This window comes from Lontra canadensis, unplaced genomic scaffold (genome assembly GCF_010015895.1).
Source record: "Lontra canadensis isolate GAN:19392208 unplaced genomic scaffold, GSC_riverotter_1.0 scaffold3, whole genome shotgun sequence".
NCBI lineage: Eukaryota > Metazoa > Chordata > Mammalia > Carnivora > Mustelidae > Lontra > Lontra canadensis.
This window is the reverse complement of record NW_022630997.1, coordinates 36,285,197-36,313,183: the sequence shown is the minus strand read 5'-3', so window position 1 is coordinate 36,313,183 and position 27,987 is coordinate 36,285,197.

The following is a 27,987-nucleotide window of genomic DNA, read 5'->3' as shown; positions in this document are numbered from 1 at the left end:
AGAAAAAAAGGAATTTTTTTTTTCCTTTTCTATCCTTGTAGTTCTTGACTGGGGCTCTGTAAGGAAAGACACATTAACAAGAGAAAAACAAATAGAAGTTTATTAACATGTATATCAGTAGATAAAAACTCAGAGATGAGTCACTCAAAGAGTAGCTAGAGCTTGGGCTCATATGGCCTCTTAACAAAACAACAGCAAACCTTTAGATAAATGACAAGAGAAAGGAAAAGGACCTTGAATCTCTACGGGGTAGCAAATTGTGGGAAGACAAATATTTAGGAAACTAATCGTGGAGAAAGTCTCCTTAGTAAAGTTTGTGACCTAGATTCCTCTGGTGCCATCTCCAGGTTTGTAAGAGTCTAAAATTGCCTCTGGTGATGAACTTTTGTTCTTTCTGGTAGAGATTTATAAATTTAAATCCTTCTTTTAGGCAAATAGGGGGAGGGCAGAGAGCTTTACTTGCTTCTTCTCAATTGCCTTTAGCTCAAAATAATCATTATGTTAAAGTGATATATTGGTGGCAAATTCTGCTATCCTTCAGAAGCTCCCCCGGAAATGCAGTAGTAAGAAAGTCTGTATCAAAGTCATGGGTTTTAAGAGCTGGAGAGAGTGTCATTTCATCCATCCCAATAACTTAACACTAGAGGCATACATCATAATCACCTATGAATTGCTTAAAGTCAAATATAGCTGAATATTCCATGTGTGATAAACTTGGGATGATTCCTGAGTATCCAGAGTTACAAAAATTGCTACAGTGATTCTGATGCTCACTGCTGATGAAGGACTAGGACAGCTTCCCCACTTATAGGCCTCTGAAATGACCCAGGGCACTAGGGCCAACAGGTCAAACTCCTTTTTTCTGCATCATAATTTCTCCCATCATTCAACCTATGTGTTTTTGTGTTCCCCCTCTCCCCATTGCTGTAAATTTCCCCTAGATTTAAATTGACTTTGGAAAAAGAGAAGATGAAGAAATCACAAAGCCTTATCAGATAAATGCTCAGCAATCAGGAAAAAGCACCTTCACCTCATCATCATCTTTTTACTCCCTGGTGGGTGTGATTTCTATTTCAACATCAGCCTGGCTGGACAGCCCCCTAATTAAATAGCTTCATCAGCTAGAAGCTTTAAGATAACAGCAAGAGAAATGAATGATAGGATGTGACTTCAGAAAAATACTTTTAGCTAATGAATCACAATCATACGCAGAATTCCAAGTATACATAGCTGGGAATATATTGAGTTAGAATATTATGAATGGAATTGCTAACAGTACTAACCAGAACACTGATTTTTGTTTTTCAAAATCTAGTTCTTCTCTTCCTTGGAAACTTGGTTATATTACTCAAACTTGCTTCCTCTTCCTTTATGTTAAATACTAGTCATAACAAACACAGACATGGTACCATGTATCTGTTTGTAGGTTGCTTTGAAACTTGTAACTGAGGTCTTATGTATGTAAATTGCAATGTTTCTTTATCTAGATTTCCTGAAGAAAGACTATGTTTATGTTTTCAATTTATTTTAATTGCTTAGCAGCACTTAGCAAAAGACTTTCCAATTACTTCAGAGATTGGATGGTCCAGTCTAGTGGAAAGAACATTTCCATGAGAACCTGACATCTTGGATTTGAATTTCAGCCTGTATGCAAGGTAAGCCATGGTTACTTAAACCTATCTGTTTCCCAAATTCAATAAAGTGCTTATAAGCTTTGATTCATGAGTCATTGAGGGAATTAAATAAAACATGCAGAAGTGCTTTGAGGATTACAGAGTGTTGTGAATATATAACACCTTTCTGGTCCAGTTCCATGGGCTTACTGATATGCTCATTAAAAATGACACAATTAATTTTCAAAGACAATTTTCAGATTTTCATTAGCCTTTTAAAAATGTATATTACAGTATTAATGTGTGAAATGGAATCAAGGAAACAACATTTAAAATGGAGTTGGGAGGGGGCCCACAGGTGGTTCCATCAGATAAGCCTCTGACTCTTCTGCTCAGGTCATGATCTTGGGTTGGTGAGGTTAAGCCCTGTATCAGGCTCCCTGCTGGGCGTGGAGCCTGTGTGGGATTCTCTCTCCCCCTTGGAACCTCCCCCTTCCCTGCTGCTTGTGATAGCTTGTTCTCTCAATCTCTCTCTCTCTCTCAAAATAAAATAAAATAAAATAAAATAAAATAAAATAAAACCAAAACAAAACAAAACAAAACAAAACAAAACAAGAGTAGGGAGGCCAGAAAGGGGAGCTCTCACACCTGAACACTTGTCCTCAGTTGCAGGAAGAGAGGTACACTGCATTCCTAACAGGAAAAAGCCCACTTTACTATTTCCGTAGGAGGAAGGAGGAATTTCTCACCCACCAAAGGTTTAGCCAATTAAGAAAATAACCACAACTCAGCCAGTGAGAAACCATCACTACCCTGAACATTTGATTTCTTCCTATGGATTTTCATTCAAAACAACCCTGACTAGCTTCCTTCTTTTCTCTCCTTCAATCTCTAGACTTGCGTCTGGTTTGGCATAGTTTGCATGTCCCAAATTACAATTCCTTTGCTATTCCCGAATAAACCCATTTTGCTGGTGAAATAACTAGCAGTTTTACTTTTAAGGTCAACAAAGTTAATTTTCTAGGTTTGTTATTGCTGCCTCTTGTATGGGAAATAATGGAAACTGAAAAACTAACAATTCAATGTAAATATAATTAAATTTAATTTTTTCCTAATATCATTGCTTCTAGTCTTTTGTACGACTAGGGCAATTGCCTATCTGTGTGTTATGCAATCTTTCTTGTTTACGAAACAATTACTATTTCCCTAAAACCATTCAGAAAATGTTATGGTATTTTTATTTTGTTCATGTTGTGTAGGTCCCAGCCTATTGATGGTAATGCTCTTGCTAGAAATGCCTGAGGCACTTGCTTTTCCAAATTACTTGTAGAAGCCCTACTGACATTTCTTCCGACTTGGGGCCCTTGTTGTGGCTAGGCTGGCCTTTGTGGTTCTTATGATTGCAGGATGCACTTCATAAAAAAAAAAAAAAAATCAGGGAATATTGAGAAAAAGGATTTATTGCTAAAAAGTCCTGGAGGACACATAACATGCCCTAGGACTACACAGCGAGGTCATGAAGAGGTGGGGGTGGGGGAAGAAACTGGGGCTTTGCCTTTATTACAGCCTGATGGTTGGGTATCTTGGAGTTCCACAGCAACACACACTATTGGCTAATTTGAAGTATTAGATTGGATATCAGAGCACTGGAGGCACGGTCATTCAAGTGGTCAGTTATCTAGGTCACTCGGTTTTCTGAAAGGGAATCTCATGACTCTGTTCCCTAGTTCTTTATCCGGTTGTTTTGCTAGTAGCTATGTCATACAGCTAGCAATATGGTTACTCAAGATGGATGTCTTTTAAAATGAATGCCTGGGCAATCAAAAGCTTAATGTCAGGCACTTACACTGTTTCATATAAACAAGGAGGCAGAAAGGAAGTCAGAGGTGCAGAATCTTAAGAGAGGTTTACCCACCATCAGTGAAACCATATTTATGTATGCTTTCCCACATACAGTAGTATTCCACAGTAGAAGGGATCATTCCTTCAAAACTGATTGAAACATTATCTGTTTCTAGAGAGATGCTTGGGATTGATTACAAAAGGAAGAGTGATTGAATAAATATTCCCTTTTTATGTTATTTTATCTGACTGCAATATGATTGTAGGGTCTTAGAGACACAGAGCAAATATATTATTCATTTTTGTATATTAATTTTTAAAAAGGAAATTTTATTCTGATTATGAGTGATATAAACAGTGTAAAAATATTAGGCAATAAAGAAATGTATAAAGATGTTAGTGAAAGTCATCCATAATGCTGTTCTCAAGAGCTAACACCATTTGGTGTGTCTTTTAAGATTTTTTTTTTCCCTTCTTACGTGTTTCCCTAGAAAAATATGTGTTTGTGTATGATCACAAAGAGTGGGACAATATTTTACATGCTGTTTTGCAAGTTATTATTCTCATTTAATACTATACATTAGACATGTTTCAAAGCAAGTGTGGCTATATGTCATCATTTTTCATGATTTTAGATTATTTCCTTTAATGGAATGGTCATAATTTAATCTTCCAAACACTTTTATTGGGCACTTCCAATTCCAAAAGCATTTCCAGTTTTTTTATTGTCATAAACAATGCTTAGCTTTGAGCACTGTTATCTAGAAAGCCTACAACCCAGGTTTTACATGGGTGTATACAATTGAGTAAATTTATTTGAGTAAAATGAAATAGGAAACTGAGTAAATCACTTGTTTGAGTAAAACAAAGTAATGCATTTTATACACAATTTTTCATGTTATCTAGACTTTAAAGTGTGTTATTATATCTAGACTATAAATTGTATTATTATAACTAAACTGTAAAGAGTGTTGTTATATGAATGGGGACTATATACATTTATAATCTAAAATTTTCTCTACATCTGTATAAATGTAATTTCTCTTTCCTAATACTTGTGGTTTCTCTTGATTATGTTTGGCTGAGATTATTAGGTATTTCATGCAACAAACATCACGGATGATTTTTCCTATGTTGGGCACTGTGCTAACTGCTAGAGATACAATGGCTGACAAGGCAGTAATAGTTCGTTCTTTAATGGAATGAACAATCTTATGATAGACACAGATTTTAACAAGAGGAGAAAACGAGCAAAAAATAATGAATTGAGTAAATGTTATGAAGGAAATGAAAAAGGTTTAGAAAATGAAAATAATCGGGGGGTTGTATCAAATGACATGATCAAGGAGGTTGTTTTCTGAAGAAATGACATTCAAACTCTAACATAAAAGATGGGAATACAAAGCCATTTTAAAACACTGGGGAGGGGCACCTGGGTGGCTCAGTGGGATAAAGCCTCTGCCTTGGGCTCAGGTCATGATCCCAGGGTACTGGGATGGAGCCCCGCATCGGGCTCTCTGCTCAGCAGAGAGCCTGCTTCCCTTCCTCTCTCTCTCTCCTTCTGCCTACTTGTGATCTCTCTCTCTGTGCCAAATAAATAAATAAAATCTTAAAAAAAAAATAAAAAAAAAAACACTGAGGAAAAAAAAATAAGGAAAAAAGAAACTGTAGTAAGTTGGGAACATTCGGGAAGTTTGGGAGGCTGGCAGAGATGAAATTGGAGTCCTACGGTGGTTTAGTATATAATGCAGGGTTCCTAAACTATAGGAAGGAACTTTGGTTTTGTCAAAGTGCGATTGGAAAGCACAGATGTCATGGACATCTTTTATGTTTTATGTTGAAAGTTTCACTTACATTATTTTTCCTTTTATGATGGGACAAACTATTTGCAAAACGTTGTCTTTCTTGATAATGCCTCACCAAACGCTTCATTTGTCCATTGTGATACCTACTTTTTAAAGTTGGTAAAACATTAACTGAAAAGACTGTCTTATATTTTGTAAATTTAGATAATTGTCTCTTTGACTTTTTGTAAGTTACTGGGAAAGATGAGTTCAAATATCTAATTATGATGGTGGATTTTTCTATTTCTTATTTTGGATCTGTCAAATTTTGCTTAACATATTTTGATACTCTATTATTAGTTGCATACAAATTTAAAATTGTGTATCTTCTTAAAGAATTGACTGTATTGTCATAGTGACATATCCCTTTATACTTGAGTAATACTGTTGCCTTAAAATCTTTTTTGCCTGCTATTCAGGTAGTTAGAACAGCCTTCTTTCTGTTAATGTTTCCATCACTAGAACAACCTTCTTTCTGTTAATGTTTCCATCCTATGACTTTTTCTTATTTGCCTGTTTTATGATTTAAAAATATATCTCTCATGTCCCCAACACAGACCCACAGCTTTCCATTTGTTTTTCTCAATTATATATTTTAATTTACTGTGCTTAATCTCATCAATAATTTTCTTTATGATTTCTGGATTTTATATCCTGCTTAGAAAGACAGACATTAGGGGCACCTGTCTGGCTCAGTTGGAAGAGCATGTGACTCTTGATCTTGGGGTCATGAGTTTGAGCCTCACATTGTGCCAGAAAGAAAATTTCATGTATTTATAATTATTTGTAAAAATATTTGCAAATAATTTGAATTTTGTCATTTAATATCTGAATTGATAGTACTACATACATAAATTGTTAGATAAATACAGAACTTTGTGAGGTACAGGCTTAGAGTTTTACTGATAAATATGTGCAATCAAAATACAATCAAAATCACAATGGTTACTCACATTGGGTACAGAGATTACTTGAATAAATTTTAAAAATAAAAAAAAAATAGACTGACTTACCGTGTACAAATATACTCACCCATTTTGTTCAAGTATTTTTATAGTTGTGTTTATAAGTTTTTCTTCCATTTGCGGTATTTTTCTCTGTAAGGATTGAGATAGTAATTAATGTTTTGGATGGTGGGAGGTTATTGACTAGTTGATTCTGACGTATCATAACGGTTCATAACGATGTTAGCTGATGTAGAGTAAAGGTTCAGAACAATGTTGAATCTAAAATTTTCTGATATCATTTAGATAAATTATATGCTTCTTTGCTTTCTCTTTCAGTAACAGAGGAGTGTCAGATTATATCAAAAATTGTATACTTATATAAATATAATTAAAGTATTTTCTTAATATTCTAATAGTTTATATATGTATCAATATAGTGTTATTTGGCTAATCACATTGATGCTGTTATATTTTCAAGTTGAATTTTACTCTAATACTATATAATATCTCTTTTATCATATTGCTATTTCATTAAATTTTACTCTACATGATTTAAAAATTTCTATCATTTTTTTCTTTTTAAAATTTGCATTTATCTGACATAGCTTTACCCATTCTTTAATTCTTTAATCCTCTAGCTTTTTAAAATAAGTGATCTTGTAAAAAGCATATGTTCTCTGATTCTCAGAGTCTTATTTTTTATTCAACATCCATTTGGAAACTTGCATGTACTAGGGGACATAACCTATGCATTAGTACACAACAACTCTATAAAGCTATTCTTTTCTCCATTTCTCTGAGGAGAAAGTTGAATGTTAGGGATATGAAACAAATTTTCCAGAGTCATATACCTAAACATTGTCTATCTATTGTAAAATTTCCTTAAAACATCTTATATCTATTTTCATTTCTGATTTGTATTTCTTTTTTTAAAGATTCTATTTATTTGACACACAGAGAGAGAGAGAGAGAGCCCAAGCAAGGGGAGTGGCAGGCAGAGGGAGAATCAGACTCCCCACGGAGCAAGGATCCTGCTGCAGAACTCAATCCCAGGACCCTGGGATCATGACCTACTTAACCAACTGAGGCATCCAGGTATTACCTGATTTGTATTTTTTATGCATTTTTTTACTGTGTTTTCCTTTATGGAAAACATTTTCTTTTATTTCATTTATCCTTAATTTTAGAAGACATATATATTATTTTGGTCAAACACCCATACCATAAAATTTACCCTTTCAACCATCTTTAAGTATGCAATACAATAGTGTTGACCACAGGCACATTGTTGTCTAACAGACATCAAGAACTTTTTAATTTTGCAAGACCAAAACTCTATATCCATTGAAAAGTAACATCCTTTTCCCACTTATTCCCCAGAAAACACATATTCTTAGAAGTTTCTAGAGTATAGTATAATTATGGTTTTAATTGTTTATATCAAGACTATCTTTGAGGTAACCCAGGTGAAGTTTGAAATACAGGACACATTTTCTCCCTTTTCCTAACTTTGTTTCTTAATATAATCTGAACTTTCTTTCCACACAATTATTACATAATTGCTTTTGACTTACGTACTTTTAAGGAAGAATGTTTAGACCAATTTTTCAGCTTTATAACCACATTTTTAACACTTAAAATTACCTCTAGTGTTAAGAGGCTGGAGCTCACTTCAAAATCATTTCTGTGACTTTCTTGTGACTTATCTCATTATTTCAATCTTTCTTTGATGGTTAGAATATGTATTAAAAATGTTTTTTCTTTTAAGCTGTGGGAATACCTCTTAAGCTTTTTGAGTCCTTGAATAGGTGAGACTCTCTAATTGTTCTAATAATTCCCAATAAACACATTAAGAGGTGCTTTTTATAGCAAATTAAGAGTTTGGAAGATTTTTCAACTACTGATTTCAGGTATAATATTACCTGTTTCTGTAGTTTTAATTTTTAAAAATTTTCCTTCTATATCACATTAATCTTTAATGTAACATTTAGATCTGCTGGACTCAGTCGTCGTGTGCATATGTAAAACCATATATATTTATAAATATAGATGTGGTTATAACTGTAGGTATAGCTATTGGCTACTTTGTTTCCAGTTGCCATTTTACATAATTATGTATTTGCATAGAGATAGATATGGTTTGAATGTGCTTGACCAGTGGACTTCAAATTTTTTTTAACTTCAAATATTTTTGATTGCACATATTTATTAGTAAAACTCTAAGCCTGTACCTCACAAAGTTATGTATTTATCTAACAATTTATGTATATAGTACTATCAATTCAGATATTAAACGACAAAATTCAAATTATTTGCAAATATTTTTACAAATAATTATAAATACATGAAATTTTCTTTCCTGCATCATGGTTGATGTCTGTACTTTCGTTTTTTGACTTGGCTTTTCTTTAGGCTACAAACAGGGATCACAATTATTCACAACTGCAACCCCACTGTCTTCCACAGTTCTGGAAACTTTTAGATGCTCAGTAAAGGATGGAATAACTTTTTGGACTAACAACGGCTCATACATATGATAACATTGAGGTAGGTATCTGGAGAGAGAAATTCATTTGCTAAAGTCACATTTCCTTCATTCCAGAGCAGTAAAACTGTGGCTTAGTTCTCCTTTTGCATCCCAAAGTTGTTCAAAGTGGTGGTGCAAAATCCAAATTTCCATAGTTTCATTATGGGGCTGTCATAGGAATTTAGAGGTAATGGGGGACAAAGGAGCATACATTTCAATTTGACATCTCCAAACAAATTTAATCAGCTTAAATTTATGTCTTTTGTTTACACAAATAAAAACAAATGATCAACACAGAAAAATAAACCAAGATATAGTTTAAAAGTCATATTCTGGTACAATGCTGTCTTCCTGACAAGGTACCTATTATTATCTCTAAGTAGATTCATATATGTATGTGACAATCATATTTCATTTTGACTTCCAGCAGTAAATAGACTTCCAAATGTGAACATAATTAGTGTATAGAAGGACACACTTAGCATTTTTGTTAAAATAATGAATAAATAAAATAATGAATAAATTATAAAATAATGAATAAATTATATTATTTATATGTATTAAATATATATGATTAGTTTTTATATTAATAATCATTGATATTATTAGCTTTTATATTAAAAATATCAAGGAGATTATAAAAACCTACAGCCTGGGATGAAGAGTTGAGACAGGACAATCTATTTCCAGGGAAAGTGTTAGCTGACTTATCTATCATGTGGCAAAGCATGGCTATGATAAATGTGGTCAATTTTGATACTGCAAAATTATTGAAGTGTCCACAAGATGGCAGATCCAGAATTTAGATGATTTATTCACTGGCACTTGGCAAATATGCCCACTAAGCCTCATTTTACAACACTAATTGGCTAAGCAGATTGCCACAATTAAAATTGGCATGCTTTTTAAAAAACCAACTTTCCACTTTCTGTCTTTATTAGAATACGTGTCACAATGAGCCCTTTAAGACAATAGTCAACCCCATGCCATAATATATTGCTTACTAAAAGAGTAATCGTAACATAGCTAATATTGTTTAGCTTTTTCTAATTACTTCAAAATGAATCACTTTGCCTCTATATGCATAACCCCAAAATACAGTTATGGTGTAACAAGATTGCTTCTCACAAAACACATGTAAAAACCACTCTTTTTAGCATTGTCATATCTATAGTTTGGGGAGAGAAATATCTCCTCTCACAGATTGCTGCATAGATCATAGATTAATAGACAGCTAAGACCTATAGAAAAGCTGAGGGACTCCTATGTGGCTCAGTCATTGAGCGTCTGCCTTTGGCTTAGGTCATGAACCCAGGGTCCTGGGATTGAGCCCTGCATCAGGCTCCCTGCTCAGTGTGGAGCCTGCTTCTCCCTCTCCTACTCCTGCCTGTGTTCTCTATTTCACTGTCAAATAAATAAATAAATAAATAAATATCTTAAAAGAAAAAAAAAGAAAACCTGAAAGAATAGATTGATAAACCCCCTACCTAGATCTCTCAGTCATTAACATCATGCTATGTGCTCTCTCTTTCTTCATATATAATATATGATTTATATTTATATACATTTTATAATATATATTATATATAATAGAATACCTCATATATAATATAAATATATACATATGTATACTTTGTACATATATGCCTATGTCATGCTGAAATTGTTCAGCAAAAAGCAATTGTTGTGACCTTATATTAATATATATTACCATATGTTATATATAGTATATATATAATATATATTATTTGTTTTTCATGACCCTGAATTTTTGGACATTTCTAGTGTGTGTGACATATTGCACATTTTGCATATGTCTATTTCTTTGTGATTAGATTTGAGTAAAACATTCTTTGCAAATTTTATATAGGTGATGTTATAGATTTCTATTTTCAACATATAAGGAGACAGTGTCAGATTGTTCTATAATCAGTGATCTTAAGTCTAATCACTTTGCTGAATTGGTGACCTATAGAACTCTCTGTTATAAGAATTCATTTTTCATTTTATAATTAATATAAATATTCTGTGTCTTTGAGACTTCATGAATATCTGGTTTATAAAAGTTTTTATCCACTGTTTTTGGTATCCACTGATCCTTTTTTGAAAGCAATTTTTATAAAGTAAAATATTAAAATATTTATCCATGCATTCATTCTATAGATATGCATTGAATGTCTTCCATGTGCATGGCTTTGTGTTGACTAATAATACAATGATAATAGGAGTGACATGGCCCTTCACTCAGGAAACAAAAAGTCCAGCAGATAAACCACTCTAAGGATTAGACACAGAATTTAATAATTTTAATAATTTTAATAAATTTTAGTAAAAGCCAGGAGGCAAATAATCTATATTGTGAGAGAAAATAATAGTTTTCTATTACATGGGAATAATTTAGATAGAGTGGCTATGGAAATTTTCTTATCAAGGTGACATTTAAACAGATCCTAACAGTACTTGGAGCGAGCAGGGTGGGGCATGGAAAGTTAAGTGCTGGGGAAGAAGATTACGATAGACATGAAAACAACTTAAATAATTTTTGAAAGATCATTTTGCCTGCGATGTTGAGAATCAATTTTGAGAGTGTAATATTAAGAGCAAAAAGACTTGTTAGAACTCTACTGAGTTAATCCAGATGGCAGATAAGGTGGGAGCAAGTGAAGCTGAGGAATAGTCAGGAGATATGACTGATGCCACAGTATTAGCTAAACATAGTATTATATCTTTGTTGTCGGAAAATGTTTCTATCAATGACAAAGTTCAAGATGATAAATATGTCAAGTATTTGTTTTTAAGAAATGAGGGGCTTTCACTGAGTTCCAATAGGTTTGGCAGCAAGATTGCCTTTTGTTTTGGTCTGAGGGAAGCAAGGCAGACTGTGCACATCTGTGCATGTGGGCACGTGAATGACTGTGGTGGATACACCCACATTGTAGGGTTGTGTTCGTGAGGTAGAAGAAAACACTGGGTAAATGGCTGCTGATCCACACATGTGAGATTATTGATACATAACACGCAAGTTTAAGGTGTACAATGTGATAATTAGATACACGAAAATGTTGCAAAATGATTACCACAATAAGGTTAGTTAACAAGTCCATCCCCTCGCATAATGACAATTTTGTGTGTGTGTTTGTGTAGTGATTGTATTTAAGATCGATTTTCTTAACAACTTTCATGTATATAATTCAGTATTATTCATTACAATCACCATACTGTGCATTAGATGACCAGATCTCATTTATCTTACAGTTGGGAGTTTGTATACTTTGACTTTCTCTCCACTATTCCCAACTCCCAAAACTTTGGCAACCATCACTCTACTCTCTACTTCTATGAATTCATCCTTTTTTTTTTTTTATAGGTAGGAACATACAGAATTTGTCTTACTCTTTCTGAGTAATTTCATTTAGCTTAACACCCTCAAGTTCTATCCATGTCATTGCAAAAGGCAGAATTTCTTCTTTAATGCTTGAGTAATATGCCATTATTTTATATATATAGGTTGTATATACATATTGTATATAATATACAATGTATTTCATACTATATATATATCGCTATTTATAAAGAAGATGTCATATAGATGATAGATTGATAGAAAATAGATTGACGATAGATAGATCTATACACATTTTTATTCATTTATCTGTTCATAGGCACTTAGGTTGTTTCCATGTCTTGATATTGTAAATAATGCTATGATGAACATGAAGGCACATATTTCCTTTGGATACATACCCAGAACTGGGATTGCTGGATCATATTGTAGTTCTATTTTTAATTTTTTAGGAACTTCTGTACTGTTTTCGATGGCGGTTACACCAGTTTGCACTCTCACCAACAGTGCCCAAGGTTCCCTCTACTCTATGACCTTGTCAACACTTATTGTTTCTTGACATTTTGATAATAGCTATTCTAAGAGGTATGAAGCGACATGTCATTGTGGTGTGGATTTGTATTTTCTTGATGATTAGTGCTGTGGAGCACCTTACATGTACCTATTGGCCATTTGTATGTCTTCGTTGGCAAAATGTCTCTTCAAGTTCTTTGCCCATTTTTGAATTAGATTGTTCAGTTTTATTTTTTTTTCTATTAGTTCTGTGAGTTCCTTATATGTTTTGAAGGTCAACTCCTTATCAGGTCTATGGTTTGGAAATATTTTCTCCATTCTGTAGGTTGCCTTTTTATTTTGCTGATTTTTTCTTTTGCTATGTAAAAAGCTTTTTAGTTTGATGTAGTCCCACTTGTTTATTTTTGCTTTTGTTGCTTGTGCATGTGGTGTCAAGTAGAGCTTGAGATATTCTTACATGAAATTTTGTATTTATAAACATTCTAAAATACATAATCTGAATCTTTTTATATTTATAAACATACTAAACTATATACATCTGAATCTTATTATCTTTTATTCCCTTTTCCACAGTAAACATTTGGAAGAATAATTTGTGCTTCCCCCTATATTTTCCATACTGAAAAAAAAATAAAGAAAAGAAAAAGCAAGCTGTGGGTATTTTAAAGGAATCAAGTACAACTCTGGACCAGCTAATTCACTTAGTTCCTTTTCTGTTCGTAATTTGCTTAAATTATGACTTTTGAAACTATCTCCCAAAATTATCCCTGTTTTTTTTTTTTTAATCAGTCAATTTGTCTGGGACATACCCTCTAAAATATCTACACCAAGGGCAGAACACCTTGCCCTTGTACTTAATTCTGACACTTTGAGCCCCAGTCTCTGGCTCTGCATCATCTCAGGGGGTCCTCCCTGACCCAGATTTCAAACAGGCTAATACATGCGTGATTACTAAAACCTCAAAAAACAAATCTGATGTCTCCAGATTTGTCACAAAAAATATAGAAATAACTCATTAAAGTCTCATGATGTCACTAACAAAGTAGCCATTTTCAAATTATCAGGGAACTCCTTTGTTTGTTTGTTTGTGTTTGTCTTGATTTTTTATTTGTTTCTTTTTGGTACTGCCTTCAAAGTCTCAATACTTTTTTTTTTTAATGCCTTAAATACTGGTATATCTCCACCTTTGCACAACGGATTTAACATCCACCCTCTGTGACAAGTCATTCAGCTTCAAATTTGGGGAAATAATAAGAGATCAAGTGAGAAATTGCTGTTTAAACTTTTTTAAAAAAAGGATAGGGGCACCTGGGTGGCTCAGTTGTTAAGTGCCTGCCTTCGGTCAGGTCATGATCCTGGGGTTCTGGGATCGAGCCCCGCATCGGGCTCCTTCTCAGCAGGGAGCCTGCTTCTCCCTCTCCCTCCCCCTGCTTATATTCTTTCTCTCGCTGTGTCTCTATCAAATAAATAAAATTTTTTTTAAAAAAAAAAAGGATAAATATATAAAACTTTTCTTCCTGGAACCTGTTACTCTGAGGGTTATTTAAAAAAAAAATTCTCTTCCAAGATGCAAATAGCAAATTGGTTTTCTGGGCAGGAAGCACTATTTCACTTCATCCAACTTCATTGGCCGAGTATGTTCCATCCTGTCCTGTCCTCAGCCAGGCCCATGTTGTCTTGAGAGAGCTGCTGAGAATCAACCGTGCTGCCACACATACCTTCTATTGCTCCTTCAGTAGGCAAAGCTCAGGTAGAACATAGTGTACTTTCAGGAAAAAAATACTTGTAGTAGATATAATAAAGATATTCCATGACTGTCAGACAAAGTGTGTGACAACATAGCTGTTTTTCCTGTAGTCACAGAAAAGGAAATATTAAGTGTAAAAATGTAGAAATCGTTGTAAACTCTGAGAGATCTGCACTCAGGAGATGTGATTCAAGCTGCGATTTTCTGGATTGGAAAATATTCCTTCCTTCTGCTTTCAAAATCTTTGGATTTTTCTCTATCAGGGTTTTCTTTTTTCTTAATGTATTTGTTGCACAAAAGCAAGCCCAGAGCAGGAGACATAAGAGGAGAGTCAGAGGGAAGATTGGATTCTTGGAAAGAAGAGCATTTATAAGCACGTGCTCGTCCTCTCTTTGAAATTCTATATGCACCGTGGAAGAATAAGGACAGGGCGATTTTGTTCTTAGAGTTCCAAGGAACTTGCATTCAAGAAGCTCTGTCAATATGCTTCGTGATGTTTCAAAATTTTCTAAGTGTTTTTTTGTTGTTATTGTTGCTGTTCTATAAATAGGGGGAAGTTCTCATTCCTGAGATATACTATAAATTTAGGTCATGTCAACATGTCAGAGGAACATGGGAAGTTCAGTGTTGGCTCTCAGCAAAATTATCAAGTCAGTGAAGTGTGTCTTTTGAAATGTAAACTTCTTCTATGTAGGCTTTCTGAACTTACCTTTAGTGCTGGACTGAGGGCAGTTCATTGTCCTTAGACACTCATTCCTCATCCCTCTTTTCCTCTTAGCTTGCCACCAGAATCTTCATTAAATTCATTGAAAAATCCTTTTAGAAATCAGAATAAGTTTGGGGGTGATATTAAGAAATAGTTGTGAATAAAGCGAAAAACTCTCTCAGACAGATGGAGAAAATTAAACTCTCTCTTGCAAACTAGTGTTCTTAATGTTGCTGACTCCATCATGAGGGTGGGATTTTTGGCATCACTAGGTGACAGCAGCATGGAGGGGTGAGGGGAAAAATGGTTAGAACATGACCCTATGCTTCTAGTTTAAAGACTAGGTAAAGCTCAGCATAAGCCTCTTACATAGTAACATTTCAGTGTTTATCAATTTCTATAGTTTGATAATTATCATCTTCCTGAAGGAAGTAGAAGACAGAAAAGAAGGACTTGGGATTCAAATTGGAACTTTAAGAAATGGGAAAGGGTATTCATCCTTTCTGATGGAGGCATAATACTCCATAGTGTATATGGACCACATCTTCCTTATCAATATGGACGGGACTGGAAGAGATTATGCTGAGTGAAATAAGTCAAGCAGAGAGAGTCAATTATCATATGGTTTAACTTATTTGTGGAGCATAACAAATAACATGGAGGATATGGGGAGATGGAGAGGAGAAGGGAGTTGAGGGAAATTGGAAGGGGAGGTGAACCATGCGAGACTATGGACTCTGAAAAACAATCTGAGGGCTTTGGAGGGGCAGGTGGGGGGATGGGTGAGCCCAGTGGTGGGTGATGGGGAGGGCACATATTGCATGGAGCACTGGGTGTGGTGCAAAAACAATGAATACTGTTACGCTGGAAAGAAAAAAAAAAAAAAAGAAATGGGAAAGGGAAGAGGAATCCTCATTCATGGAACCTCTACCTTGGGTCAGAGAATTCTGTTCTAGAGAATTCACATGAATGTGAATTACTCCTCCACAGTCCTGGGTGAGATGCAAAATTTCATTTAATTAACACCATTTCACAAATATGGGAACTGGCATAGGTTACTATGTAGCCATGTCCTTATATTCAAACTGAGGAAGAGTCCGGATTATAACCCACTTCTTTTTGACTCCAAATTTCATTTTCCCATTTCCTGTGCTGTACCGGTAAACTTTAAATCACACCCAAATCAAGAGAACGCAACACTGTCTACTGGTGAGTGATTAGTCTTGAAGCCATCTTCCAGTGTGTTTTAGAACATGGCAATCAAATGTACATGTGAGTGATGATTAGGAGCCAACAGGTACTATCACTACCTGCTGGCTAAATGGCAAGCTCATCAGCTTTTGTAATGTCTGGATCAGAACAAACCTGTTTTTATCCCCTGAGATGTCCTGATAACTCCTCATCCTCAGCTTCCAATTTAAGACCTTGATTACAAGTACACAACATGAAGTCCTACTCTATAGACTTGCTTTATACTGGTGGCTCCCCTTGTTCTTCTGGGTAAAAAATTTTAAGACCATTGCCCCTATTGGATTCCTGTCCTCTAGAATAGGTTTTCCAAATGTGTCTCTCATGTACCTATTAAAAAAAGACGGGATACTTTCAGGAAGTCCTGTCCCTTACTAATCTTTTGCACAAATTAGAAAGGTGCTTTCTCTTGACTTGACTTCTATGTCAGAAATTTGTCACAATGTGATGGTTTTGATGGAATGATCCACTTTTCTGTTTTCCAATTACTGAAAAAATCTATTAATCTCCACCATCTGTAATAGAAATGCATTGTTTTTGTAGAGTGTCTGACCTAAACTATCAAAGGGTTGGCTATAAATAGTCAACAATAATTTAATGAGCAGGTATGTGCTATGATAACTTCAGTAAACTAAAAAAGAGCAAATTTCCTTCCTTCCCAGAGCTTTGACTTTGTGGAAATCAGAAATAGTAATATAAAAAAAAATGAATGAGGAAAATAAACATTAAATTATGACAAGTGCTAGGAAGAGATATGAAGTTAAATATAAAACATCAGTTTTTAGAATTTACATATATTATGTATGAACATATTCTGTGCATCATGAAATGGGCACAAAAATAAAAATAAGAAGATTAGATGAAAAGAAATCTAAATGGCAGTTCCAATATAATTCCCAGTGGATGATCTCACATCTCTGTTTGTGGACCATGGTCGAGGAGAAGCACCATCCTACAGAACTTCCTATGATGTGGGAATTGTTCATTCTGGGCTGCTCACAGATTGAGTCTTTAAAATGTGTCTAGTGAGGGTGCCTGGGTGGTTCAGTTGGTTAGGCAACTGCCTTCGGCTCAGGTCATGATCCCAGGGTCCTGGAATCGAGCCCCGCATCAGGGTCCCTGCTCAGTAGGGAGCCTGTTTAGGGAGACTCCAAGACTCTCCCTCTGCTTCTTGTGGTCTCTCTGTCAAATAAATAAATAAAATCTTAAAAAATAAAATAAAATAAAATATGTCTGGTGAGACTGAGGAACTAAATTTTCAATTTTCTTTAAAATGTGAAGAGTTGGGCCCCTGGGTGGCTCAGTGGGTTAGGCAACTGCCTTCAGCTCAGGTCATGATCTCAGGGTCCTGGGATCGAGCCCTGCGTTGGGCTCTCTGCTCAGTGGGAAGCCTGCTTCCTGCTCTCTCTCTGCCTGCCTCTCTGGCCTATGTGTGATCTCGCTCTGTCAAGTCAATAAACAAAATCTTTAAAAAAAAAATGGGAAGAGTTGGAATGGCTGGTGCCTGCTACATGGTGTAGCTCTAGAGAAACCAAAGTTTTGCTAAGGATATAGAACCTGAGGCAAATAGAACTTTGTCCCTGCCCTTGACTTCTACATTCATTTTACCCCCAGACTCTAAACTTTAGCCCGGTTTGATCCAAAATAATGACATGCTTCCTCCACTGAGGCTCTAACCAGCTTCCTCCTGAATTCCAGGCTGCTTAATGAACTCTGCCCATCTCTGCTTACTTCACCCCTGCTCGGATGTTACCTTCTAAGTTCATGTCTTTGTTGTCCCTGGCTTCAACCTTGCCATCTGATAGAGTCACTGGCTACAGATATTGCCCCCCTCACTACCTCTCTACCAACTCCACAAGGCTGTCCTCAGACTCTATTTGTTAGGACAATGCTGTCCCCAGATCACCCAAATCTTCAGAAATCAATCCTATAACATTTAGGGTATCAGCCCCAGGATGCTGGCTGTGCTGTGAATTTGCTCTGCTTTTCCAAACACTCCCTTGGAGCTTAACTAAAGAAGCGGTCTTATCTTCCAGCCTCATCTTAAACTATTGTTTGAGGCCAATATGTCCTATTAAACGGCTGCAAGAAGCCCTCCTAAGAGAGGGCTTCTGTGTTTAATATTGGATTAAGTAATCCTTCTAGATCTCTGCTTGCATCTCAAGAGAAGAATGGAGTTAAATATGCAAAAATTGCTTAAGAGTTTCTTGGAGGAAAGATAATGTGAAAACATCGGGTTTAAGCAGGACAGCTGCCTCAGGCAGTATGAAAATTCTCCAGGCTGCTGCCAGTCCAAGGGGAAGCCTTACCAGAAGGACATGGAGATTGGAGGAGGTCATCAAGAGCATCCCAACAGGAAGTGAATGGTAAATAGCTTCAAATAAGCAGCTTTGTCCCTGAAAGTCCTGTGCACATTTGGGTAAACTGCTCTAGATCAGGAGGTGTTTTATTCATAGTACATGGCTACATACATATGTGTTTCCAGCTGGTGATCCAGGAGACCCACATACAGCAAGCAAGATCAAGGCTCCTAAATCCAGCTGGGGCTTGCCCGTCTAGAGAGCAGGTGTGGCATCAAAGGTAAAGTTCAGCAATCTCCTCCAGACATTATATAAACCTAGCAAGACTGATGCAAAATAGACAAAGTCTCAGCAAAAATATTAAAAATAATCTTGAACAATAAAGAGTTCTAGTGAGAAGAGTCATGGATAAAACAAATGTAAAAAAAAAAGAAATTTATAAACAAAAGAAAAAAGTCATAGTATCATAAAACAGAGTAAATTAATAACTAGGAAACAAAAGATGTGAATTACAAAAGAAGAGAGACCAACTAATTAGAAAATAACACAACGAGGGCACCGGGGCGGCTCAGTGCATTAATCCTCTGTCTTGGCCGAAGTCATGATCCAGGGCCTCCTGGAATCTAGCAGCCTCAGGCTTCCTGCTCAGCCGGGAGACTGCCTCTCCCTCTCCCTCTGCCGCTCCTCCTGCTTGTGTTCTCTCTCTCTCTGTCTCTCAAATAAATAGATAAAATCTAAAAAATATAAGAAAACAATGAAAAGAGTAGAATTGATGAACATGTAAAAGAATTAGTTTTAAATAAATCAATACAATAGAGAAATGTTTAGTTAAAAAATATTGAGAAGGAGAAAGTGTAATTCACGAGAGAATGTTATATAAAATTGTATGATAACGATGTTTTAATATCTTGGTCAAATGAACAGCATTGAAAGGACATAAAAATAACTATCACCTACTAAAAAAAGAATGGATATTAATAGATGCTGAACTATAAAATAAATTGAAAAGAAAAAGACTAGAAATATCTTTAAAATTTTGGCCTAAGATAGTTTTAAACAGAGTACTTATAACCTTCAGGTAACAAATAATTCCTACAATGTTTAACAGTTCCTGCAATGAAAAGCCAAGCCTTGCCTTGCCTTGCTTTCCCTTTCCTTTCCTTTCCTTTCCTTTCCTTTCCTTTCCTTTCCTTTCCTTTCCTTTCCTTTCCTTTCCTTCCCTTCCCTTCCCTTCCCTTCCCTTCCCTTCCCTCCCCTTCCCTCCCCTCCCCTCCCCTTCCCTCTTTCTTTCTTTCTTTCTTTCTTTCTTTCTTCCTTCCTTCCTTCCTTCCTTCCTTTCTTTCTTTCAAGAGAGAGAACATGTATGAGCAGGTACGGGGAAGGAGTAAAGGGAGAGGAAGAAAGAAAAATCTTTTTCTTTTTTCATTCAGTTCTTATTTATTTTTTATTATTAACAAATAATGTATTATTTGTCCCAAGGGTACAGGTCTGTGAATTGTCAGGCTTACACATATCACAGCACTAACTATAGCACATACCCTTCCCAATGTCTATCATCCAACCACCCCTTTCCTCCCCCCTGACCCCCCAGCAACCCTCAGTTTGTTTCCTGAGATTAAGAGTCACTTATGGTTTATCTCCCTCCCTGGTCCCATCTTGCTTCATTTTTCCTTCCCTTCCCCCCACAAACCCCCACCCTGCCTCTCAAATTCCTCATATCAGAGAGAACATATGATAATTATCTGAGAATGAGAATCTCAAGCTGGCTCCATGTTCAGTGTGGAGCCTGATCAGGGGCTCGATCTCACAACTCTGAGATCATGGCCTGAGTCAAAATCAAGAGTGACACATTTAACCAACTGAAGCACGCAGGTGCCCATTTTTAAAAGTATTTTTAGTCACACCAATTATAGCTTTTCTGCACTAGAAAGTGGTGAAAGATCATGACCACCTGTGCCTTTAGGATCACCTAAACCACCATGTCAAAACAAAGACCGCGTCCGGCAAGCAAAGATCATATTTTTACGCAGGTGGAGAATGAAGACACCCTCAAAATGATGTAGATATACATTACCATCACCAAAATTCTGAATAAAACAAAGGTGAACAGGACATATTTCAAAGAGCTTTGGGCAAAAGTAAGATTAAATAGATGTAAGAAAAAGCATGAGCCCCAAAATAATGTGTATCAATTAAAATTGATGTAGCTGCATTAAATACATTATCATGTACAAAATCTGACCTTTTGTACTTAAAACAGGGAATTTATAACAATTTTAAGAAGGTAAGCAGTTAATAGGAAGTTCTAGAAAGATATGCCTAAAATGATAAAACATTAATTATAATAGAGTAAATACATTTTGTAAAGCACATATAAGCAATAATAAAGCAAGGTTTCTAAGATTAGTGTCTATGCCTTCTGTGAATTGTCAGGCTTACACATATTGAACTTAGTGGCATAAAAGCAACAAGTATGTGGGGGATTTTTTTGCAGATTCTGAGATCAGGAATCCCAAGGCATAACAGAGATGGATGACTTGCCTGCACTCCACAACGTCTGGGACACCTACTGGAAGACCTGAATGGCTCGACGTCATTCACATGCCTGGCGCAGACACATCACCTGGAAGCTCCTTCACTTACAGCTGCAGAGCAGATTGAAAGACCAGACTCGGGACGCCTGGGTGGCTCAGTTGGTTGGACGACTGCCTTCAGCTCGGGTCATGATCCCGGAGTTCTGGGATCGAGTCCCGCATCCCGCTCCCAGCTCCACAGGGAGTCTGCTTCTCCCTCTGACCTTCTCCTTGCTCATGCTTTCTCTCACTGCCTCTCTCTCACATAAATAAATAAAATGTTAAAAAAAAAAATAAAAGACCAGACTCAATTGGGACTACTACTGGTGGGCTCATAAGTGATCTCTCTATTTGGCTCAGACTCCTTGTTGGATTATGAGAGGGAGAGTGCCAAAAAGAAATATTTTGAGAACGTGGCAGAAGCTACATGGCTTTTTATGATGTAGTTTAGAAGATGGTATCAGGGCACGTGGGTGGCTCAGTCATTAAGCGATCCCAGGGTCCTGGGATGGAGCCCTCTGGTGGGCTCGCTGCTCAGAGGGAAGTCTGCCTCTCCATCTCCCTCTGCCCTCCGCCATCACTTGTGCATGCATGTACATGCGCTCTCTCTCTCTCTCTCTCAAATAAATAAATAAAATCTTTGAAAAAATAAAGAAGTAACATAGTATCATTTCTATCAAATTCTATTGCTTGAAACAGTGTAAAGTCCATCAAGATTCAAAGGGAGTGATGTATGCTCCATTACCCATTGAGACTTTTTCTAAACCTTTGTAAAAATAGACCATATGGAATCCAAAGCTGGAAGCATTAAACAGGACAAAGTCAATTATTTTATTTACTACAGAGTACCATTGACAATAAAGCTGTAACTTTTGAGAATCTTTAGGTGTTCAAAAATTATATCAAAATATGTAATGCAGAACACTTTCCCAAATTTTTCAAATTGTTTCAAAAAATATAAAATATAAATATAAAAGATTTAAATTCCATACAAATGAAGTTTAGCCTGACATGTTTAATTAAGCATTATACACACTATGAAAAATACACACTTTTCTCTGTATCAGTTGATAATTTCGAGATGAACATATGTTAGGCCACAAAGGAAATGTCAATAAAATCTTCAAATCATAAATTGTCCAGGCCATTTTCTATGCTTCTAGACTTCCTGTAATAAGACTAAAAATAAAAAGAAAAAAATAAATGTTTAATTGAAAAGCAATAACACAGTAATTAAAAAATCTTCTAAATATCATGTGTCAAAGAGGAAATCAAAACTGCAATTACAGGCTCTTTACTAATTAGAGAAAAATGATAACAACACATAGCAAAATGTAGGGATACAGCTAGCTCTGAACTCAGATGAAAATAAGTATAAATTTACTATACATTATACACTTATTTCCTATCCACTGGTGTTCTGGAAGGAAAGTTCCAATATAACTCTACTATCTATCTAGCTATCTAGCTATCATCTATCTATCTATTCAGAATTTATTGTTTACTTTTGTCTGTGGGTGTTACAGTTGGTGCAGAGTAGGATGTCATCTCAATGTTTATTAAAAGAATATCAACTTAAATAGGACATTGCTTCAATAAATTTTGAAACTTCATATAATTATGTGCAGCCATTATATAAACATGGAGACATGTTTATGCTATAATAAGCAAAAAAAAAAAAAGAGAGAGAGAGAGAGACTTCAAGGATAGAAAACAAGACTTTGCTTGAATGTAGGAAACCTAGAAGGACATAGCAGATGGAATGGCAGTATCTATTCCATCCTTCCTTTCTTCTTTTGCCAGAGCCCTTCTTTTTTTTCCAGGTTGTTTATACACCAATAACAATGTACTTCACTGACTTAAGCACTATCATCTCACTTTCCTTTCTAGTGATTTCTTTGGGGTTGATGTGTGACTCAATTCTGATAAATAAATGAGAGAGTACCTAGAGGTTTTAGAAAATGTTTTCTTTGTCTTTAAAAGAATGAACCCTCCTTTTTAATTCAACACTTTTGTGCTGGCATGTTATGTTAGAAACCCCTGTAGCTACTTTGCAACTCTTAGGAGAGCCAAGCCAATGTGTTGAAGATTGCCAGAGAAGAGGAACAGTATCTACCTCGAATCAGTGAATAAATCAGTTTGGGAGGTGCTGTCTTCTCTTGGACCTTACTACATAAGATACTAACTCTTCCTTCTGTTTTAGCTCTTTGACTTGCTATAGCTTCTAATCTGCAGCTGAAGTCATTTTGTAGGATACATAGGATACACATCAAAAATGTTACTGGGACATGATTGTGTAAATTATTTTTCTTTCATCTTTTTTCATGATTGGGTTTTTTTTTTTTTGGTATAATGTTTACATTACTGGGTTTGCTGATGTTTTTGTTTGTTGGAGACTTTTCTATTTTTCCTGATATTTCTGCAGCTCTTCAAGTCTTGGATCATTTCTCAATCCATTGTTGGAGGAGCAATAAAAGAACTGCCCCATTAGGTCAAATGTTGAAGAAGTTGACATCAAATGCTATATAACCTTGACATAATTATATATTATTTCACAATACATCCCGAGTGATCTTGTCCTCAGAATTGTGGAGGGTATAATGCACTGAGGGAAAGGAGACTTCTAACTATATGTCCCACAAAAGAAAGAAATAGCTGGAGTTTTTCAAATGTTTGCAACAAAATAAGAAGAAAGAAAATAAATTGTAGATATTTAAATGGAGAAGGTCCAGATAACAAGAGTGAAACATAATTCTTGGACATATTTCTCCAGCTCTTTTTGAAGATATAGGAGACAAAAATCAAAAGTGTTTATCCCTTATTCAAGCCAAGGGACATATAATATTAAGAGGCATTAAGAAGTATTAAGGGAAAGTGACATAAATATCAACAAGTAATCTAAAATTTTAGGTTACATGATTCCTTGAAACAACTGTTGAAATATTAATTTTGAGGGCACAAATCAAAGCATATTATAACTGAAGGAAGTATAAAATATTATATCAACATCAGTATATTAAAAAGGAAAGAGTAGTAAGTGTAGAATTAAAAATAAGCAAAACAAAAAAAAATCAAACAAAATAGATAAAATACCTTGAGTCAGTTCTCAGGTCCTTCACTAAGTATTAGGAGAACTTTGGGATATGAATCAGATGTTTGTATCTGACTCAGTCATTCTATGCCTTACTTCCTGGTATGTGAAGTCATTTTCATAAGAAGGAGAGGAAATTTCTATAGGCCTGATAAACAAAGAAACCCAGAAATGAGGTTGAACTTGGAGAGGAGAGATTGTGATTGGGGTATCAGGACTCAGGGGGTTCTGTGGCCAGGACCCTAAGAGGAAGTACTCCAAGATAGGTGAGAATAACCAAGACCTGGAAGTATGGATGATAGGAATATGACCTGAAAATGCAGGGATCCAGATGTTTGGAGCTGGGGAACATCAGAAGCAGACAGAGCAGGAATTTCTGGATCAGCAAAAGGACAAGTCATTGAAATTTGAGGGTCTAAAGTGTTTCTGGGCTTGCCGAGCTCTTGGAGAAGGTCACAAAGGACCTGACTGCCAGTTGACCCAGGAACTTGGAGGCTCCCCACTGCCTCCCTGACCTGGCATGTGGGTTCTGCTTGCCTTTCCTGCTCCCAGAAGTTGCTCCAAGGATAGAGCCTTGAGATGGAAATGTAGTATTAAGGGTATCTGGACTGGGTATGTGACTGAAACCAGTTAAGTCCTGTATTTAAATTTCTAAGATTCTGGTAGGTGAGTGAGAAAATCTACTCATCTTGCAATTGCCCAATACAAGCTTCATATGTAAAATCCCTTGCTTATTAAACTTGCCAATCAGGAGCAGCCCACACCTTTTGGCTCTCCCTGCCTTCTATTCAGATTGTATCTGGGAAGCTCCTGAGAAGGTTGTAAACTAACGGGGTACCTTAGTGGTAATCATTGGTGAGACCACTGTTTTTGGCTTTCTGTGGTTCAGGAAGGAACCACATGTTCTGGAAAGGAAAGGCAAGGAAAGGCAAGGAAAACATTTTTCTGGTTTTGGGTCATGATTTTTGTGGAAATGTTGGAGTGTCAATTTTGTGCAGGTGCATTTATATACCCAAGATTTTTCTTTTACTCTGTCTACAATGACAACAATATTCCAAAGAGAGACTAGCTTATCTCTCTGAGTCCCCCAGTGAGGATAAAGCAGAGCAGATGTCCCAAAAAACATACAACAGACTTATAGTATGAAGGAGAAGTAAATTTTTTTTATTAAACCACTGAGAATTTTGGTTTGTTTCTGCAACATAATCTATTTTATGATTAAGAGAGATTGACCTGTACACCCTGGTCTACTGTTAGAAGTAGATCCACTGTAGAGGATAAATTCTCCATGGAGATCTTTAGTTAGCAGTCAATAGGACTACATCAGATAACATGACATGACTGCATAAAGAACACCAAATGCATGAAAGGCAAAGGGCAGTTATAAGCAACAGAAACAAGCAAAAACAGAGTTAAATCCCCAAGACTGTAGACACTGGAATTTCCACAGTTAAAATATAAAACATTTGGGTATGGAAAGCTTAAGGAAATAAATAAAATTATGCAGGGAAAATCATCAGAAAAATAGACTTTAGGGGGACCTGGGTGGCTCAGTCATTAAACATTTGCCTTTGGCTCAGGTCATGATCCCAGGGGCCTGGGATTGAGCCCCACATTTGCTCGGCAGGAAGTCTGCTTCTCCCTCTCCCACTCCCCCTGCTTCTGTTCCCTCTCTCACTGTGTCTCTCTCTGTTAAATAAATAAATAAAATCTTAAAAAAATAGATTTTACTGAACAAATGGAAGGTTTAAATGTAAATAATATAATTAGTTAAAAAAAGTCCTGACTCAAGAGATTTAATAGTTACATATATGTATATATATAATGTTACATTATATATATATTATTAATTATTAACATTATTATATTCTCTTATATACAATAGAGATATACATATATGTGTATACATATATACACATACATATATATACATATATACATATACATATATATGTATACATACATGTACATATACATATACATATATGTATGTATGGCATTATATTATATATATAAAATGTATCCTGAATGCAGCAAAGAGATCCAAATATAAGAGTACTAATAAAATTAGCACAGAGACATAGTAGATGGAATGACATTGGCATTCTCAAATTGAGAAGAGGTTTTACTTTGAAAATTACTAGTTTCAAATTTATCACAATTGTTGAGACTTTAGCCCAAGTTGGATAGTCAGAAAGAAACTTATGATTAAACACATAGTAGTGAAACCATGGAGGCAGAAGAAGTCCTGAAAGCAACCAGAAACACTTACAAAGAAATGAAGTTAGAATGATAGAATATTTCTGAGCAAAAATAAGGATGTGTTATTTAATTTAGTGTGTCTTTGTACTAGGGACTGCTGTAACTCCCAAGTATATTGCAATGAGCAAAATTGATGAAGTCTCTGCTCTCATGGAACTCACATTCATATGTGGGCAAATAGAGTTAAAAAAGTGAATGACATAATTTCTTTAAAAAAGATAATTTTATAATGTAAAAATGATATGTAGAAATAAAGTAAGAGTTAAAAAAATTTGTTGGTTGTTTTAGATATAGGGCCCTCAAAGATAAATTTATGGTAAAGTCACAGTTGAGCTAAACTCTCCAAAACCAAAGGGATCATGAAAATAATTGGAAGCAATCCTATAGGTCCTGAGTTAGGAATGAATGAACACACAGGAAAAGCTATACAGAGAGAAAGTTGATAATGGATTAACATGACAGCAGTGATAGGGAAGACTTGAAGAAAGACTGGATCCTATATATTAATGTCAATGAGAAGAATTTGGAAGTTTTAAGAGGGGAAATAACATGAATGGGATTATATTTTCAAAAGGTCCATCTCTCTGCTATGTGGAAAATTGAATATAATCAATTACAGAAACTTGCTGCACTTTACTTTGGATTCCCCCCGAATACATTTTTTGCCACAAAGTCAAGGTTGGCTTGTCTACTTTAAGTAAGAGAATTAGGTAATCTAAACTGGCTTAATTTTAGAAGAGATCTATTTTTTTTTGGCCCCAAATAATCAAAATTTCCAATATTAATAAATATTAATTCAGGATTGGTTTGATACAGGGAGTTAAATGACATCATTAAAGCCCTGCACCTTCATCTTTCAGACAAGGTTTCACTATGTTATATGCATGATAGCTCTTGGCCTCCTGCGATTTTGATCCTAATAGCATCTCAACCTTGACACTAAAATGTCTCCTTCCTTCATAGCAATGGAATATCTTCGATGGGAAGAGCTCCCATTTGCCTCTTTTTGATGACATTTCTATTGCTTAACCATTCTTTGTCTAAGGATTTGGACACTCTGATTAATGAGACCAAAGTCACATTCCTACTGCTGTGCAGTTGGCAGGGGGTGAAGTTAGTCCTTTCTATATCACATAGCATGGTTACATCATACGAGAGAGGATAACTCCTATTAGAGGAAGGTAGAGGAATGTTTGCTGGGAAAGAAACAAATATCAACAGCAGAAAGTAAAAGGAAGTTTGCTTATTTCTTTAGTAAAATTAGTTCTCATGACCCCATGTTTTTTGGTCTTGGTAGAATCAATATGATGGTCAAGGGAAGTTCTCATAGTAAAAATTAGTGTGATTTTTTAAATATAATTTCATTAGAAATAACCATTTAGCCTCATAAAGATGATGGAGTAGGAGGAGAACTTGATATTTCTTCTGTGT